Source organism: Sycon ciliatum, chromosome 6 (genome assembly GCF_964019385.1).
Source record: "Sycon ciliatum chromosome 6, ocSycCili1.1, whole genome shotgun sequence".
Lineage (NCBI taxonomy): Eukaryota > Metazoa > Porifera > Calcarea > Leucosolenida > Sycettidae > Sycon > Sycon ciliatum.
Window position 1 is genome coordinate 16608571 of NC_088648.1, and position 17191 is coordinate 16625761.

At 46.9% G+C, this 17191-nt stretch overlaps 1 protein-coding gene and 1 long non-coding RNA gene across 2 annotated transcripts in view; both read left to right on the forward strand.

The window, feature by feature from the left end:
• LOC135819492 (cap-specific mRNA (nucleoside-2'-O-)-methyltransferase 2-like) overlaps positions 1-2120 on the forward strand; it is an 11340-nt gene extending 9220 nt beyond the window's left edge. The window contains exon 7 of the mRNA XM_065332708.1: positions 1995-2120. The gene's annotated coding sequence lies outside the window, so the exon portion shown is untranslated. The remainder of the gene's footprint in view (positions 1-1994) is intronic.
• Positions 2121-5242: 3122 nt separating this feature from the next.
• On the forward strand, positions 5243-8679 carry LOC135819491 (uncharacterized). Its single transcript, XR_010553925.1, has 2 exons — positions 5243-6400; positions 7156-8679. It is a non-coding gene; the product is annotated as an uncharacterized LOC135819491 (long non-coding RNA).
• Positions 8680-17191: the final 8512 nt, after the last annotated feature.

The following is a 17191-nucleotide window of genomic DNA, read 5'->3' on the forward strand; positions in this document are numbered from 1 at the left end:
AGCTGCGGTCACTGCTTCTATGACAAACTCACCGTGGTGCCAGGTGCAATCTGCAGCCTGGAAACTGAGCATTGCATCGAGTTGTACGTATGTAGTACAGTGTACAGTGGCCTCCCCCAGTGCCCAGTACCCAGTGCCCTATACAATGGCTATGTTCAAGGCCCACTGCCCACTGCCCACTGCCCTGTAACCTGTGACTCTAGATCTACATGTACCACTGCAGGGGCAATGTCGGAGGGTAATTTAGTGTGGTACAGTCAGCCATCTGAAGTACAATTCACTCGTGTGGGAGGGGTGACTGAGGCGAAGTTTTTGGGAAATTAGAGCCCAAATCAGTGCATTTTATTGATTCACAGGGTACTTGGGGCAAATAGTGGTACGTACGGTCAATACCGTAGTGACCGTACCGTGTCCGACACCCCTGCACTGCTATACCTAATGCTAGTGTTGAAAGGAGCGTATATAACAAACGAGCGATCAGTTCCACTAACGAGCAAGCTATCGAGCGAGCTAACGAGTTTCATTGATGTGGCAAATATGATTTTTTGAATATAGTTTTTTCCAAGTTTGATTTTTTCAGCTGGTTCAAAATAATTATCACCGCCGGCATGTATTTGGGGTTGCTGCTGCTTCACTTCGGACTGCTGTTTGGTGTCGAGATGTCTTTTCAGCGCCGTCGTTGAGTACAGTAAGATCGGGCGCCGAAGAACGCAGGGGCTCGAGCGCAGCCTAGGAAAGTTCTTAAATTTTTGATTCTAGCCAGACCGTTCTTATTCACACGCGCGCGGCGAGTCGAGTGACGTCATGACGTTTGTCATGTACATGTAGTGCAATGTAGTACTTCTAAACTAGTGGGTGTCGTAAATGGGAATGACTGTACATGTAGCAGTTACTGTTTACACGTGTACATGACATGTACTCACCTCCCATACATTATTATTATGTACAGGTGTTGTGGCGAGCTCAAAGCCGATCAGTTAAATACTGCACTCATGTGGAAATTCCAAATTTTAAAAGTGTTCTTAAATCTGATAATTCTAGCCTGGACTGTTCTTAAATTTTGCCGGTTTTCCAGCCTGGGTGTTCTTCGGCGAGGTGTTCTTCGGCGCCCGATCTTACTGTAGCCTTTGTAAGAACAGACCGTTTTGCAAAGATTGCAAGTAGCCCTGGTCTTCGCTGCATCGCGGGAGAAAACTTCCAAACGACTGAGCGTAACTTTCACTCGAATGGAGAGGTGACTGAAGTATATCCTGCAACAGGTCAGCAGATGCGGAACAAGACATCAGTAGAGTCCACCAAAGCTGCAACGACAACTGAAACAACTCAAGTGTCATGCAGGCATACAGTCACTGTAACTGCGAGCGATTTTCACTTTGCGCGGGACTGGACTCTCGATCGACCAGGGAGTCGTAAAGTATTTTACGACTCCCCGGTCGACATGTACTGCCATGTGTACGGAGTACGGTGTACGGTGTTCGTTAGTGCAAACGAGCTGGCCGCACAAACGAGCCGAGTTTCTGGCGAGCGAGCTAACGAGTACCCGGTGAGATCGTTTCAACACTATATTAGGTGTAGACAGCAAGCTGTTAGGACCAGTTAGGCCTCATTAGTACAGCTACGGGCTTTAAGTAAGCCGAGCTACCGGCTATGGTGCAAAGGAGGCACCACAGACATTAAGATCGGTCGTTGCTCTAGCGCCAGAGTGCTCTAACTACGAAAGGTAGCGAGCGATGCGTAATGCAGCGTACTGCTGATGTATGTATTTCTTACTGCGTACCCATCTCCCCCGCCCCACGCACATGACAATATGTGGTATTGGATGTTCAACAGTTGCGCGCGTGTGCGTATGTACTGTGTGTGTGTGTGTGTGTGTGTATGTGTGCGTGTGTGTGTACTGTGTGTGCGTGTGTGTGTGTGTGTGTGTGTGTGTGTGTGTGTGTGTGTGCGTGCGTACTGTGCGTGCGTGTGACCTATGTCATGGTGTTGCCCTCCAGGTTGAGTATTATTGCTACCGGACTGGAGCGCTGCTGCTGCTAGCTGTTGGGTTCAGTTGATGTTTGCTCGGTGTTCGCTTGACTTCACGGCACAGTGTGGTGTGATAAGGACTATCTCTGCGTCGTTGAGTGTTGTGTTACGATGGCTTCGTCAACAAGATGCACACTGCTGTTAGTGTTGCACACTGCTGTTAGTACCGGGGCATGTGCACTGCTGGCCAGCCTCATCGTATACCTGCATATCGGTTGTGTGATCAGCTGGAGACTGTACGTATACCTGCATATCATTAGTGTGATCAGCTGGAGACTGTACGTATACCTGCATATCATTAGTGTGATCAGCTGGAGACTGTACGTATACCTGCATATCATTAGTGTGATCAGCTGGAGACTGTACGTATACCTGCATATCATTAGTGTGATCAGCTGGAGACTGTACGTATACCTGCATATCATTAGTGTGATCAGCTGGAGACTGTACGTGTGCATGTACATGCGACTGGTGTGGCTCTACGGCCCAGTGTCTTTCGGACTGTCTGCGGCGGTGACAGGAAGCTGCGTTTGCGAGTATCATCACTCCTCTGCCCACTGCCTGTGATGTCATAACAACATTCAACTCAGCCAGCGGATGGTATTGTCCTTCTTGACAGCCTCCAGCTCAGCCGTCAGATGGCATTACCCATGAACAATGACGTAATTGCCCTTGAACAATGACTTTATTGCCCGTCAGCAATGATGTCATGACTCATGACTACCTTCAGCTCAACCAGCAGTGGCAGGAAGCTGTGTTGGCTAGCAACAGCATGGCAGCATTGCCCTTCACTGCCCCTGAGCAATGACGTCATTGGCATTCTACCGGCGGGAGCTGAGCTGTGCTGACGGATAAGTACGCATCAGTACCATCACCTGGACTATCAGCTGTGTGCCATACTGCTGTTGTGGCTCCACCAATAAATGTACCTTGTACTGTGCCCTACTGCTGTCACTACTCCACCAGTGAAAGTACCTTGCACTTTGCCATATTGCCGTCAAGACTCCACCAGTACATGTGTTAGAGTGTGCCTTTCTGCTGCCGTCACACCTCCACTACTAAGCATACATGTAGCTTACACTGCGTCCCTGCTGCCGTCGTGGCTCCACCGACCGGTACACAGGTTAGTGTGTACCGGTGCTACATGGTGCAGTGCTGCCGTCGTCGTGATGCCACCAGTATGTACGTGTAGTACATGCATTGTAGTAGTTGCATTGCACTGTGTTGTGCCGTTGCAGTGACTCGATCAGTAAGTACGTTACGCTGTGCCTTACCTGGCTGCCGTGGTGATTCCACCAGTGTGTGTAGTAGTTGCATTGCACTGTGTTGTGCCGTTGCAGTGACTCGATCAGTAAGTACGTTACGCTGTGCCTTACCTGGCTGCCATGGTGATTCCACCAGTGTGTGTAGTAGTTGCGTTGCACTGTGTTGTGCAGTTGCAGTGACTCGATCAGTAAGTACGTTACGCTGTGCCTTACCTGGCTGCCGTGGTGACTCCACCAGTGTGTGTAGTAGTTGCGTTGCACTGTGTTGTGCAGTTGCAGTGACTCGATCAGTAAGTGTGTTACGCTGTGCCTTACCTGGCTGCCATGGTGATTCCACCAGTGTGTGTAGTAGTTGCGTTGCACTGTGTTGTGCAGTTGCAGTGACTCGATCAGTAAGTGTGTTACGCTGTGCCTTACCTGGCTGCCGTGGTGACTCCACCAGTGTGTGTAGTAGTTGCGTTGCACTGTGTTGTGCAGTTGCAGTGACTCGATCAGTAAGTACGTTACGCTGTGCCTTACCTGGCTGCCATGGTGATTCCACCAGTGTGTGTAGTAGTTGCGTTGCACTGTGTTGTGCAGTTGCAGTGACTCGATCAGTAAGTGTGTTACGCTGTGCCTTACCTGGCTGCCATGGTGATTCCACCAGTGTGTGTAGTAGTTGCGTTGCACTGTGTTGTGCAGTTGCAGTGACTCGATCAGTAAGTGTGTTACGCTGTGCCTTACCTGGCTGCCGTGGTGACTCCACCAGTGTGTGTAGTAGTTGCGTTGCACTGTGTTGTGCAGTTGCAGTGACTCGATCAGTAAGTACGTTACGCTGTGCCTTACCTAGCTGCCGTCGTGACTCCACCAGTATGTGTAGTAGTAGTTGCATTGCACTGTGTTGTGCCGTTGCAGTGACTCGATCAGTAAGTACGTTACGCTGTGCCTTACCTGGCTGCCGTGGTGACTCCGCCAGTGTGTGTCGTAGATGCATTGCACTGGCGAAGGACTAAAGGGACCGTCACTTAATTTTTGCCGACTACCCGCCAAAAAAATCTTTTCGTTTCACGTGTCACTGACACGTCCGCGGACCGCGAGCGCGTACGACTCGTACTCGCGCTACCTTTCACGTCAAGCAATCTGTTCACGCCACATGGCTGGATAGCGCGTACATGGAAACATGATTGAAGACTTGCAAAATCAATTTTTTTTCCAAGTCCAGGCGCTAGGCCTAGGGCTAGGCAGTACTAATGCCTAATCAATGCCCAGGCAGCTGACTTTATTTTCGGAAAAACACTACTCATTGTAGTAAAAAGTAACAATGAATAGCGATATCATCTACATGTAGGAAGGATCGCTACCCTAACGCGAAGGGGTAATCATGCAGTTTAGGGTCCCAAATTATTTCGCACTTTCCCAGTGTTCAGTGTACTGTCACACGCGTTTTCAGTGTACTTTCACTATGCTTCTTCTTTTCTCGTGTGAAAGTTTTGTTTCCTTTGTCAAAGTTTTGTTTCCTGTGGATTCTGCCTGGCTCACGCATCATCTCTGATGGCTGGGCCGCATACGCGCAGATCAGGAACATCGACGGTGGCGTATACCAGCACGATGTCGTCGTCCACGACGACAACTTTGTTGATCCGGACGACCGAACGATCCACACCAACAACGTGGAAAACATGTGGATGCGGGCCAAGCGCCAGCTGAAGCGCAACTTCGGCACCTCGCGAGAGTTGTTCCCGACGTACCTCTGCGAGTTCGTGAGGAGACAGAGAGTTCGCGCGGAAGACAACACGTTCGGCTCCCTGCTCCGCAGTGTTCACCAGCAGTACCCAGTCTGATCTGTCCTCGGTTTTCATGAAAATAAAGTTCATGATGTGAAAGTACACTGAAAACGCGTGTGACAGTACACTGAACACTGGGAAAGTGCGAAATAATTTGGGACCCTAAACTGCATGATTACCCGCGAAGGAAAGGCCTTGCGCGGCTGCTCTACGAAGTGTTGAAGAAAGACTCATCAAAGTTAGTTGGTGGACGAACAACTCGCTGGCGCCGGAAAACTTGGCCCCCAACGATGGTGTTTGGTGAATCATCAAGCATAATGTCTTGTAGCAGTGTTCACCGAGGAAGGAGAACCGTGGCTCTAGACTAGTCGCTGCTGTTGTCCGTTTCATCCACGTTGGGCGTTAGTTGCACCGCGCCTATTGTGTTTTAGTATTCCATGGACGCACATTAGCATTCAGAGCGATTGTGGAGCCACAATTTACTTCACACAGCGTTGTATTGTCCACGAGCGCAAACTTAATTATCAGCAGGACCTGTTACTCTTCATCCTACATGTAGACTTGGAGTATACACGGCCTTGTCACGACAGCGACAGCTCTACAGATCATGCAGAGTGTTCAAGTGAGAAACATTAATTTCTATTGTTGGTGGACGAATAAATGGCTGGTTCCGAAAAAACGCGGCCTGCACCGATGGTGTTTGGTGGATCATCAAACAGGGTGACCAGCAGTGTTCACCGAGGAAGGAGAATGCACTCGCCACCACTCCGATTCATCCAAGTGGGCGTTAGCTGCGCCGCGCCTATTGTGTTTTAGTATTCCATGGACGCACACTAGCGTTCTCAGCGATTGTGGAGCCACAACATATCTTCATGCGGCGTTGCACTGTCCAAGAGCAGAAACGTCAGCAGTGACCCATCATCATACATGTAGATTTGGAGTATACACACCATGCGCCAATGGGCCTCGGCACAACAGCGGCAGCTCTACGGAGTGTTCAAGTGAGAAACATTTGTTTCGACTTTTGGTGGACGAACAAATCGTCGGTGCCGAAAAACGTGGCCTGCGCCGATGGTGCTTGAAACATCAAGCATGGTATGTGGTGACTGTCAGTGTTGATCGAGGAAGGAGAACACTCAGGCCGTCGACCGTTCATCCATTTTGTTAGCTGCACCAAGCCTATTGTGTCCTTGTATTCCATGGGCACACAATCATGAAGCATGGCGTCTGAGCTGTGTTCACAGAGCGGGGAGATGCTCTTGCTGCTATCTTATCTGTCCTGTGTATTCCCAAGTGCCGAAGGCTCACAACGATGGTGTTGGACAAGTCAGATAAAATAGAGTCAACGTAAGTACGCATGTGTACTCTTACTGACTGAAACATAAGTGGGGTGTAAGAGCTAATTCAAATGGTGTCGCGACATTCTCATGTACGAGGTTAGTGTGTAGTACTTGTTACGTACTGAATTCTGCGACTTTGTTTTGTCTCCATATACTGCATGCATTCACGTTTCACAGTTATCAGTTTGACCCTGAGTTCATGTCTGTTATCCCGTGTCTCCTCTACTTATTTTTGTTTCCACACGGTTCATGGTGTAGTGCGGCACGTGTTCCGTCAGTTTGAACTTCAGCATAAATCGCAACTACTTGTACTTTCAGACATGTCACGTGATTGTTGCCAGGGTTTGAGCCAATCAGAGCGTTTACAGGCAGGGCCTGAACCCCTGATCATGCCTTGCCTGCCAGCTCTACTACGATATTATATGTCACGTACCCGCGCGCGCGCACGCTTCTCCTGCGCTTGGGCTTGCTTTCCCTTGGTAGTTGGAAGTCAGTGGCTGTTTTAGTACTCTTAGATTATGTACAGAAAGTGGTGGACATCACGCAACTGCAGTGTAAATTAAAGGGTGGTTGTCAACTGACAACCGCATAATTTTTCGACATAATAAATAAAAGAATTTTTATCTAAAGAGTGAAAAGCAACTAAATAGAGCGATTGTCGGTTGACAACCCCCCTTTTATTTAGATTATGTATCTGAAGTAAACACAACGTAGAAATATCACAATTGTCTCTTGTGTATTATATCCGTCTGATGTCACCAGATCATCACACGGTGCTGTGACCAAGATACGGATCATGCCGAACGCTGATTCAACTGGACGAATCGCGAGGCTTTTCAGATGCAGGGACACAATGGAAACTGAATGACTTCAGAACAGCACTGAAGCGTTATGTTATCATGCAAGACGCCTTTCTGCGCCGCACAAACACAGGCGGTACTACAGCAGAAGATGTCACTCACTATTCTGCAGGTGCACTGGTGACAGGCGCGTGCAAGTTCACCAGAAGGAAGCGGTCTGATGTTAACTGGAATGCCAGCAGTATGACAGGGTGTGCATTCTGCGGCGGATCTCACCTGGACAAGAGCTGCGCGAAATACACAACAGTAGCACAGCGGAAAGAATAACTGATTGAACAGAAGCGTTGCTTTGTGTGTTTGCGCACAGGGCACCGGTCAACTCAGTGCAAGGCCACCCGCAAGTGTAATGTGTGTTCTCGCATGGGTCACCAATCAGAGTCAACATCATGTCACGATCTGCCCTGAATCTCAACAGAAATCTGACAGCAGTACCAACATAGTAGCTGACCAGCCTGTAGCTGACGAGGTACCAGCATCTAGCGCAACAGCAGCTAGTGCAGCATCAACCAGTATCGCCATTGACCGTAAGATAGTCAGTCGTCTTGATCGGTGCAGATTTCCTCTGGGAGTCTTGACGGGGAGCACCAGAGGACTTCCGCCAGGACTACAGTTTCTGCCTACCACAGTCAGTTTTGTGGTGACTGGCCGGCCACGTCACTCCAAGCACTCAGCTACGCCGATGAGCAGCCATGCCAGCTATCGTTTCTCTAACTGATGCAACTTCCGACTCCTGCACCATCCCAGATCTGTGGGACCTAGACTGTGTTGACATCTAGGATTCAGGCAATCTTACTAACAACGACCTAGCCATTAGGCAATTCATCATTGTTCTACGATTTTGCCTGCCACCAATCGTCATGACCTGCGATACTGAGAAGGCCATTTTACAAATCAGTGCCAACCCAGCATACAGAGATGCGACACGATTTCTGTGGTTCGCCAACTCCGACAGTCCATCAGTCACCCCATCCAGCCTGTTCACGCTCATAAGCAGTCCATTTCTGCTTAGCGCGTCTATACAGCATCATTTGGCACAGCAAGGTGACAAAACAGCTAGCAGTGGCTATTGGTGAGAACATAGGGTCTTCTGGCGTATGGTATAATTATATGAGCAGCATGAGAGTGAAGTAAAAGACTATTAGCTCAAACATTCAGTCTTTTAAGAGTAGGTGTTTCATCACGGAATAGGTTCTGCAGTTCACATACACACTGCAACAATGGACCAGCAGTGTCCAGCATACAATAGAGTCATGTGAATATGTACCGTATGCATACTCACAGCTGCAAGGCCAGCGCCCCGTGGCTGCTTGACTTCTCAATCGATATAAATTTTCACAACAGTAAGACTCTGTGATCAATCAGAGCTGTGCTTCGAAGTAGTCACAAATGCCCCATGATCAGTCACAAAACAAAACTTTGCAACCAGTCACAGCTTCCATGGTGCCCCAAGACCAGTCACCAGAAATGACCGTGGTAAATCTGCAGGGAGTTCCATAATCTGTTCATTGCACAGTTCACTATGCTATGATTCAAGAGGGGGGGGGGGGGGGGGGGGGGGGGGGGGTAGCGTTCCTGCGGATGCGGAAAACTTGGCTGGAACCCGAGTGTCACGTGAACCCTGATTTTTAAGACTTTTATTATTTGTTTTACGATGAGCCTATTATACGCGATACAGGCTCAGAACACACTTTTCATCTAGTTGGCATATCAGGGATATAGGGCGGAGCAGCCCATATCCCCAATTATGACACGCGAGTAATAGTGAAATACGATTGGTGTATTGTGCTGGACTGACTGCGGTAATGTAAAGCTAAAATAAAGCAGTCAGTTTGCCCTTAGCATGGCCTTGTCATGAGGGTGCCACATCCGTGGAAAGGCAACATGCCGGCTAATCTCCCTGAGAAGTTGAGTGGTTATCAGCAGGCGATGACGCTGTGTCGATGATGACCTGTTGATGCCCGACAGGAACCTTGCGAGGAGAGTTATTGGGCCTGACGGGTAGGTAAAGCCAACTTCCACATGAAGTTTGCGGATGGCCGACATGTAGACATGAACAGATCGGGGCTGAAAAGTTCTGAACAACTCGGCAGCAAAATAACACATAAAGTAAAAAGTCATCACCTGGCAATGGATTCCAGTTATGCCCTTGACAGAACTGGAAGTAACGGGTATCGGCGGAAAAATATTTCCGGCTGGTGCCAGTGCCGCTAGCTGCAGCACGGAGTCCGGCAACTGAGAGTTGGCAAGACTGGCTGATCTGGCTCAGCTGCTGCTTCCGGAGCCCTCGATGGTTCAAACACCATCGGCGCAGGCCACGTTTTTCGGCACCGACGATTTGTTCGTCCACCAAAAGTCGAAACAAATGTTTCTCACTTGAACACTCCGTAGAGCTGCCGCTGTTGTGCCGAGGCCCATTGGCGCATGGTGTGTATACTCCAAATCTACATGTATGATGATGGGTCACTGCTGACGTTTCTGCTCTTGGACAGTGCAACGCCGCATGAAGATATGTTGTGGCTCCACAATCGCTGAGAACGCTAGTGTGCGTCCATGGAATACTAAAACACAATAGGCGCGGCGCAGCTAACGCCCACTTGGATGAATCGGAGTGGTGGCGAGTGCATTCTCCTTCCTCGGTGAACACTGCTGGTCACCCTGTTTGATGATCCACCAAACACCATCGGTGCAGGCCGCGTTTTTTCGGAACCAGCCATTTATTCGTCCACCAACAATAGAAATTAATGTTTCTCACTTGAACACTCTGCATGATCTGTAGAGCTGTCGCTGTCGTGACAAGGCCGTGTATACTCCAAGTCTACATGTAGGATGAAGAGTAACAGGTACTGCTGATAATTAAGTTTGCGCTCGTGGACAATACAACGCTGTGTGAAGTAAATTGTGGCTCCACAATCGCTCTGAATGCTAATGTGCGTCCATGGAATACTAAAACACAATAGGCGCGGTGCAACTAACGCCCAACGTGGATGAAACGGACAACAGCAGCGACTAGTCTAGAGCGTTCTCCTTCCTCGGTGAACACTGCTACAAGACATTATGCTTGATGATTCACCAAACACCATCGTTGGGGGCCAAGTTTTCCGGCGCCAGCGAGTTGTTCGTCCACCAACTAACTTTGATGAGTCTTTCTTCAACACTTCGTAGAGCAGCCGCGCAAGGCCTTTCCTTCGCGTTAGGGTAGCGATCCTTCCTACATGTAGATGATATCGCTATTCATTGTTACTTTTTACTACAATGAGTAGTGTTTTTCCGAAAATAAAGTCAGCTGCCTGGGCATTGGTTAGGCATTAGTACTGCCTAGCCCTAGGCCTAGCGCCTGGACTTGGAAAAAAATTGATTTTGCAAGTCTTCAATCATGTTTCCATGTACGCGCTATCCAGCCATGTGGCGTGAACAGATTGCTTGACGTGAAAGGTAGCGCGAGTACGAGTCGTACGCGCTCGCGGTCCGCGGACGTGTCAGTGACACGTGAAACGAAAAGATTTTTTTGGCGGGTAGCCGGCAAAAATTAAGTGACGGTCCCTTTAGTCCTTCGCCATTGCACTGCGGTGTGCCGTTGTCATGACTCGATCAGTAAGTGTGTTACGCTGTGTCTTACCTGGCTGCCGTGGTGACTCCACCAGTATGTGTAGTACATGATTGTATTGCCCTGCGCCATGCCTGTGTCGTGGCTCTACCAGTACGCCGCGCGTGTTGTTGCTCTGTACCTCCCGGTACTACGGTGACAGCAGCAGCAGCAGCGGTGCGTGTGGTACTACTGTACATGCATTGCACACCCTACTGAGTACTGTACATGCATTGCACACCGTCACGCCTGTGTGCCGTGGCTCTCCCAGTACTACCTGTATTATAGCAATAAAAACTGCTTTATGGCAGTTTTCTAAAAAACGTTATTGTGTTCTAGTCCATGGACCCCGTCTAAAAAGTAAGAAATTAACGAAATGTGATAGCTGAAAATTAAAATTTCACACAAAACCTCACAATAATCACAACACTTGAAATGCTGCTTTCAACACTAAACTTGTACTCCACCAACAATTGGCAACATGCATGCATAGGAAAGAGGATCACGAGAGGAAAAGGTCTTCTGCATGTAGCATTTCATTCTGTGTGTGATTATTGTGAGGTTTTGTGTGAAATTTTAATTTTCAGCTATCACATTTCGTTAATTTCTTACTTTTTAGACGGGGTCCATGGACTAGAACACAATAACGTTTTTTAGAAAACTGCCATAAAGCAGTTTTTATTGCTATAATTTCTTTTGTTTTTTCTGTCACCATGTACCAATCAATGGAATGCCCTATATCAATATGTAAATGATGGCCTTCACATCATATCAATACCATATTATACGCATTGATGTGCAAGCCTTTTCTTGCAGAAAATGGCACTAGCATAATGCATATTCTTCTGCATGTGAGCAGTGGTGGTGATACTTTTTTTTATACGGAGGCCATTCTGTGCATCATGCATGTTGCTGTTGCAGAATTTCATGACTCTGTCATAAAATTGTCTTGCCTTTCAGATTTCTCCACCCTCAATCAGATTTATTTGAGAAATGTAGCCATGCGCCAGGTGCGTGTCCCAGATGTTTTTGTTGATTCTGTGTTTATAATGGTTTATAATCATGGTTATCGTGATAAGGTCATCCAGCATCATATTGAAACTGAAATCGTAATCCTGTCGATGTCGATACAACTATTGGAAGTAGTTCAATGACTTCAAACTGTTAGTCCACGATTGTCTAAAACACATCAAAGGAGGAACAATAAACATGTATTAAAATGTAAACGAATACATTGCTGAGTCCAACACCTCGTTCCAACGACTACACTGATCCTGAGGAGAAAAGGGGCAAGGCTATGGTTGGAGGTACTGAGAGATAAACAAGGCACTCCACAATAATAAAATCTTACACATCTTTTGGTGAGTATGAATGATATCCAGTCGAACCTCTTTAGGACGAACACCAAGGGAACGATGGTATTTATTCTGTGAGCTTAACCTATTTTATAACCAGAGAATACAATTATATCTCCAATAGACATACGAATAGATTTCTTCTACAGCGAAAGATTCTAAGCCACACCGACTCATCGACTCGTCTCGTATGAAACAATTGAGTCACTAGAGAGATTCTGCAAAACGAAATGCGTACAAACTTTCGCTCTACATCATGAAGTGCGAAACTTGCAGGGAACGCGAAATGAACTGTCGTAGGAAATTTCGTGAGATCGGGTCATGGTGTACGTGCACTTGGCCCGCGCAAACTACGAAAATGTGCAGAACGCAAAGTTCGTGCAAAAATTCGCACACACTTTCGCAAGGACTGTCGCGAAACTTCGTTCGAATTTTCGTTTTGCAGAACCTCTCTACTGAACCTTTCTTTAGCAACATGACGGCAACTGAGAAAGTACGATACATGTACTCCACATTCTTACAGGTACTACAAACAGATTGCAGATCGCAATTCTTGCTTTGGCGGCACGAAACTTTATTTGGGGCAGTGCAATCTCGGCGGTACTCACAAATCAAACAGCCCAGACTTGAGTAAACAAAATAATCCAATCATGCAAGTACGAGATTTTCACGAGACGAGACTGCACCCATTGGCTTGTTTCGTATGAAACAAACAAGTTACTGAACCTCTCCACAATAGAGATTTCCCCTGATATGCGAATTTATTTTGCAAACTCGGTCAATTGGTACTTGAACCTTTCCCTCCAGATTGGGAACTGCCAACGATAGGATGCCACTGACCAGTGCCTTACTTGTAACGTACCAATGTACAATGAATATGAGTATTTCGACAACACATCTAACAATAAGCCTTACCGTCAAGAAGTTGAACTCGCGTTCTTCGCACACTGTAGACAAGGGCAAAGAGATAAAAATGGATCTAAATCCGAATAAAATCAGCACACGTTTCCGTAAATGAAAGGTGAACATAAGCACATGAATCGAAGGAAACCGGTCAACTAAGAGATCACCTGTCATCGAGTATTCCGTAAAAGGAGGCCTCGCAGCTCGGCAGCAGAAGAGCAAAATTTAGAAAAGAGATCCTGTCAACTTTTCCATTATTAAATTCCGCCCCAAAATCAGCACACTTTTCCTGAATGAAAGAGTCAACACAAGCAGAATCAAAGGCAACTGGTCAACTCACCTATCATTGAGTAATATTCCGCGAAAGGAGGTCTCAGCAGCGCCGAAACGAAATAAGCCAGGCCAGGAGACGAAATATCCGAAACAGTTCATGCAAGAAGCAGTTCCAAAGAAGGAAGTAAAGTTCCTCGCGCATGCACATCCGAACACGGATCCGCGGACTGCATGCATGCACTGAACACAATGTCTGCCGTGCACGTGCACAGCACGCGGCTACCACGCGTTGGTAGATCTAATACCGAGCACCTTACGTAGAGACTTACGTAGCTTAAGTGAAATACCGAGCACCTTACGTAGAAACTTACGTAGCATAGCGATGTCGTTTTTTCTGCCATGTGAACACAATAATAGAAAAGCTGACAGGATCGCTTTTCTAAATTATGCTGTGCCATGTCGTGTCGTCCTCACTCCACACTGTGCTACGCACGGCCTTCCATCAAATGCAAACTGTACACGACGAACACATGTTATCATAATTGTTACAAAGGAGTGTCGCTATCGGTGTGTTTTGCGTACTTCGAAGTAGCAAGTTTGCCGGACTTTTTTTGTAGTGCTTGCGTTCGTATTCAGCAATTTGTGTCGACTCTCTTTCGTTATTAGATTATCTTCTTTTCCTTTACACCACCCGAACTCCCTGCGTCTTTCTGCTTCAATCAAGTTTTCTTCGGGAGGTTCTTTTTCGCCCCCCCCCTTTTTCTTTCTTAGATCTCACAGTTTCTCTCTCTCTCTCTCTCTTTAACCAAGTTTCGGTAGACAGGACAGAAATGGCCAAGTTTCGGTAGACAGGACAGAAATGACCAAGTTTTGGTGGACAGGACAGAACTGGTGGCCAGGTTTACTGCCGGAAAACCCAGCAGGAGATTCTGGGCTTTTCTTTAGGGCGCGTTCAGACTGGCGTGAATAGCCGCCGGAAAGCTGCAGCGTGAATCCGGGAATCGCAATCACACTCAACGTGTATCCCGCTGGAATGGCCAGTACATGTGAAGCTTCGACATTTGAAAAATTTGAGTTGACTCAGTTTGAGTTGGATATCAAAATAAACTAATTCAGTCTGTTGAGATACTGGATCATTGTGCTTTTGCTTGTCGACGGAAAGAATACTATGTCCGGAGTGTTTGGTGCTTGGGTGGCATTCATCCGCTCCGCGATCAGAGTATGCTTCTCGTTCGCAGTAACGTTTTGCCTGCAGAGCGGCCCGCAAAAATCACCACGTACAGCTCCATGAACTCCCTCTCCATTGCTGAGTCGAACAAAGATTTCGGCATGATGGGAGAAGTTGGCAGTCTAGAAGTCAAAACTCAAAAGCATGCAGTCAGACTGCAAGAGTAGAGGCTGAAATAAAACGAAAAGACGGAACATGTGCTGCAAGGATATCAAAAGCGCTCCGCGTGCCGCCGGAATCTGCATTCCACTGGCCTGCAGAGTGGTGGGAAACCTTTTCCGTGTTTACGCTGGCGGGAACGTCACGTGAGCGATTCACCTTGACAACTTTCACATTCCGCTTGTTTTTTACGCCAGTCTGAACGCGCCCTTACTGCCAGAAAACCCAGCAGGTTTGGGGGGTTTCTTTACTGCCGGAAATATCCTGCAGGATGGTTTAGTTGTTTCTTTACTGGGGTATGGTTTGACATGTATGAGTATGGTTGACATGTATGGGTATGGTTGACATGTATGGGTATGGTTGACATGTATGGGTATGGTTGACATGTATGGGTATGGTTTGACATGTATGAGTATGGTTGACATGTATGGGTATGGTTGACATGTAATGGGTATGGTTGACATGTAATGGGTATAGTTGACATGATTGTATGGGTATGGTTGATATGTATGGGTATGGTTGGCATGTGTGGGTGCATACCACAGAAGCTGGAGGGGAGGATTCCCACCCCGCACTGTACCTTTCAAATGGTGCAGAGAATGTACGGCAGTAGGTTGTCGTTATCCTCATAGTTGTGTCATTTCGTGGAGATGAATAATTATGTCATATTTCCGGTGGTGATGGCGAAGACAATGCGCAATTATGAAAACTTAGAGTAGAGGGGGAAGATGTGCATGTTTGGTCGCCTTATCCGAGCAAATCTTATATCACCAGCAAATCCTATATAAATTATAGGACTTGGTTTCCGGCTAAATAATTTTGATAAACAACCTATAAAAAATAAAAACCTACTCAATCTGCGGACAGCATGCTGTTTCGTTTTTTTTTAACTCATCAGCGCAGCACAGAGGAAATGAGGCCGAACCTGATAGCAATGGAAATAAAAATTTCCAATCAGGCCCGAACGTACCTTGCCAGAGTGCTCAAACTGACAAGTCAGTGAGCTCTGCATAACGCAAACAGCAAAGGCACTACCCCACGCAAGAGTGCTCAACTGCTACAAGAGCAGGAGCGAAATACTCAATCTGCGGACAGCATGCTGTTTCGTTCTTTTTGAACTCATCAGCGCAGCACAGAGGAAATGAGGCCGAACCTGATAGCAATGGAAATAAAAATTTCCAATCAGGCCCGAACGTACCTTGCCAGAGTGCTCAAACTGACAAGTCAGTGAGCTCTGCATAACCATGATAACGCAAACAGCAAAGGCACTACCCCACGCAAGAGTGCTCAACTGCTACAAGAGCAATATAAAATAAAAACCAATATAGATTGATGAAAATTTATGAGTTTCATGAGGTGTTTGGAACTGTTTTCAATGCACTCCCATAGGAATTTCAAGCCGATCAGCCACTTTTCCGGGTGAAACTTCCGCCATAGTACAGTTAAAAGCACTACATGTGTCAACCTGTGGAAGTACTCTCCTCAATACATCACACTGTGACATCTATTTCATGTACTTATTCAGTATACCCAGTATTTCTATAGTTACTTGCCCTGCCAGTTCTATCATCATCAGCTGCATCCATCACAACACTCTGGATAATGCAGAACACTCAAAAACCTTTTACTATAGGATCTCTCAAAACCCCAAAAAGTCCTCCCTAAAACGTCTCTGTCAAGCGATAATACTGGCACTCCTGAAAACTTCTGAAGAGAGCCAACTGATGCTGCTCTAACACCTTACAATACAATTTAGGCACACAACTTATCCTGGGCGGTGGCATGGTCATGATCATGGACAAAATATCTTATATATTGGGATGGACAAAGATGGAGAGCCAAGGTTTAATTTATACAATAATTATACAAAAGAGAAAGACCAAGGAACTACAAGTTACGCTGACCGTCGGTCAGTGTCGTGCAATGTTATCGCATGGGCTGATTGTTTAGTAACTGGTGGTGTTAGTGGACAGTATAGCGTAGCTTGTAGTTCCTTGGTCTTTCTCTTTTGTATAAATTATTATATTGGGAGTTGACAATTTAAGAGATATGGATTCCATTGAGGTGGGCCGGTGCTGCGAGGGATCCGAATACGGGTTTTTCCGGAAATTAGTGCTGGTCTTTGATTACTGCCTGTCTGCAACAAGCGCCACATCATTTCAGGGATTTTGTGTGGAAAAGTGTGTTCCCTTACTATCGCCGAAGTCGAACCAACCTCTTCTTCACATTTGTGTGTGGATGTTTATAAAATGAGGAAATTTTAGGGCACGCTAACTACTAAGTGCCTGGGCCAGTATTGCGGAAAATATGGCAACCGGCACTCTATCGATTCTTGAAAACTTGAAAAGCCAAGACCCATCTTTTCTAAGGGGCCAAGAGACAATTCCGTTCTGGATTGCGAAAAAGACGCACAACATAACAATACACAATGCATTCC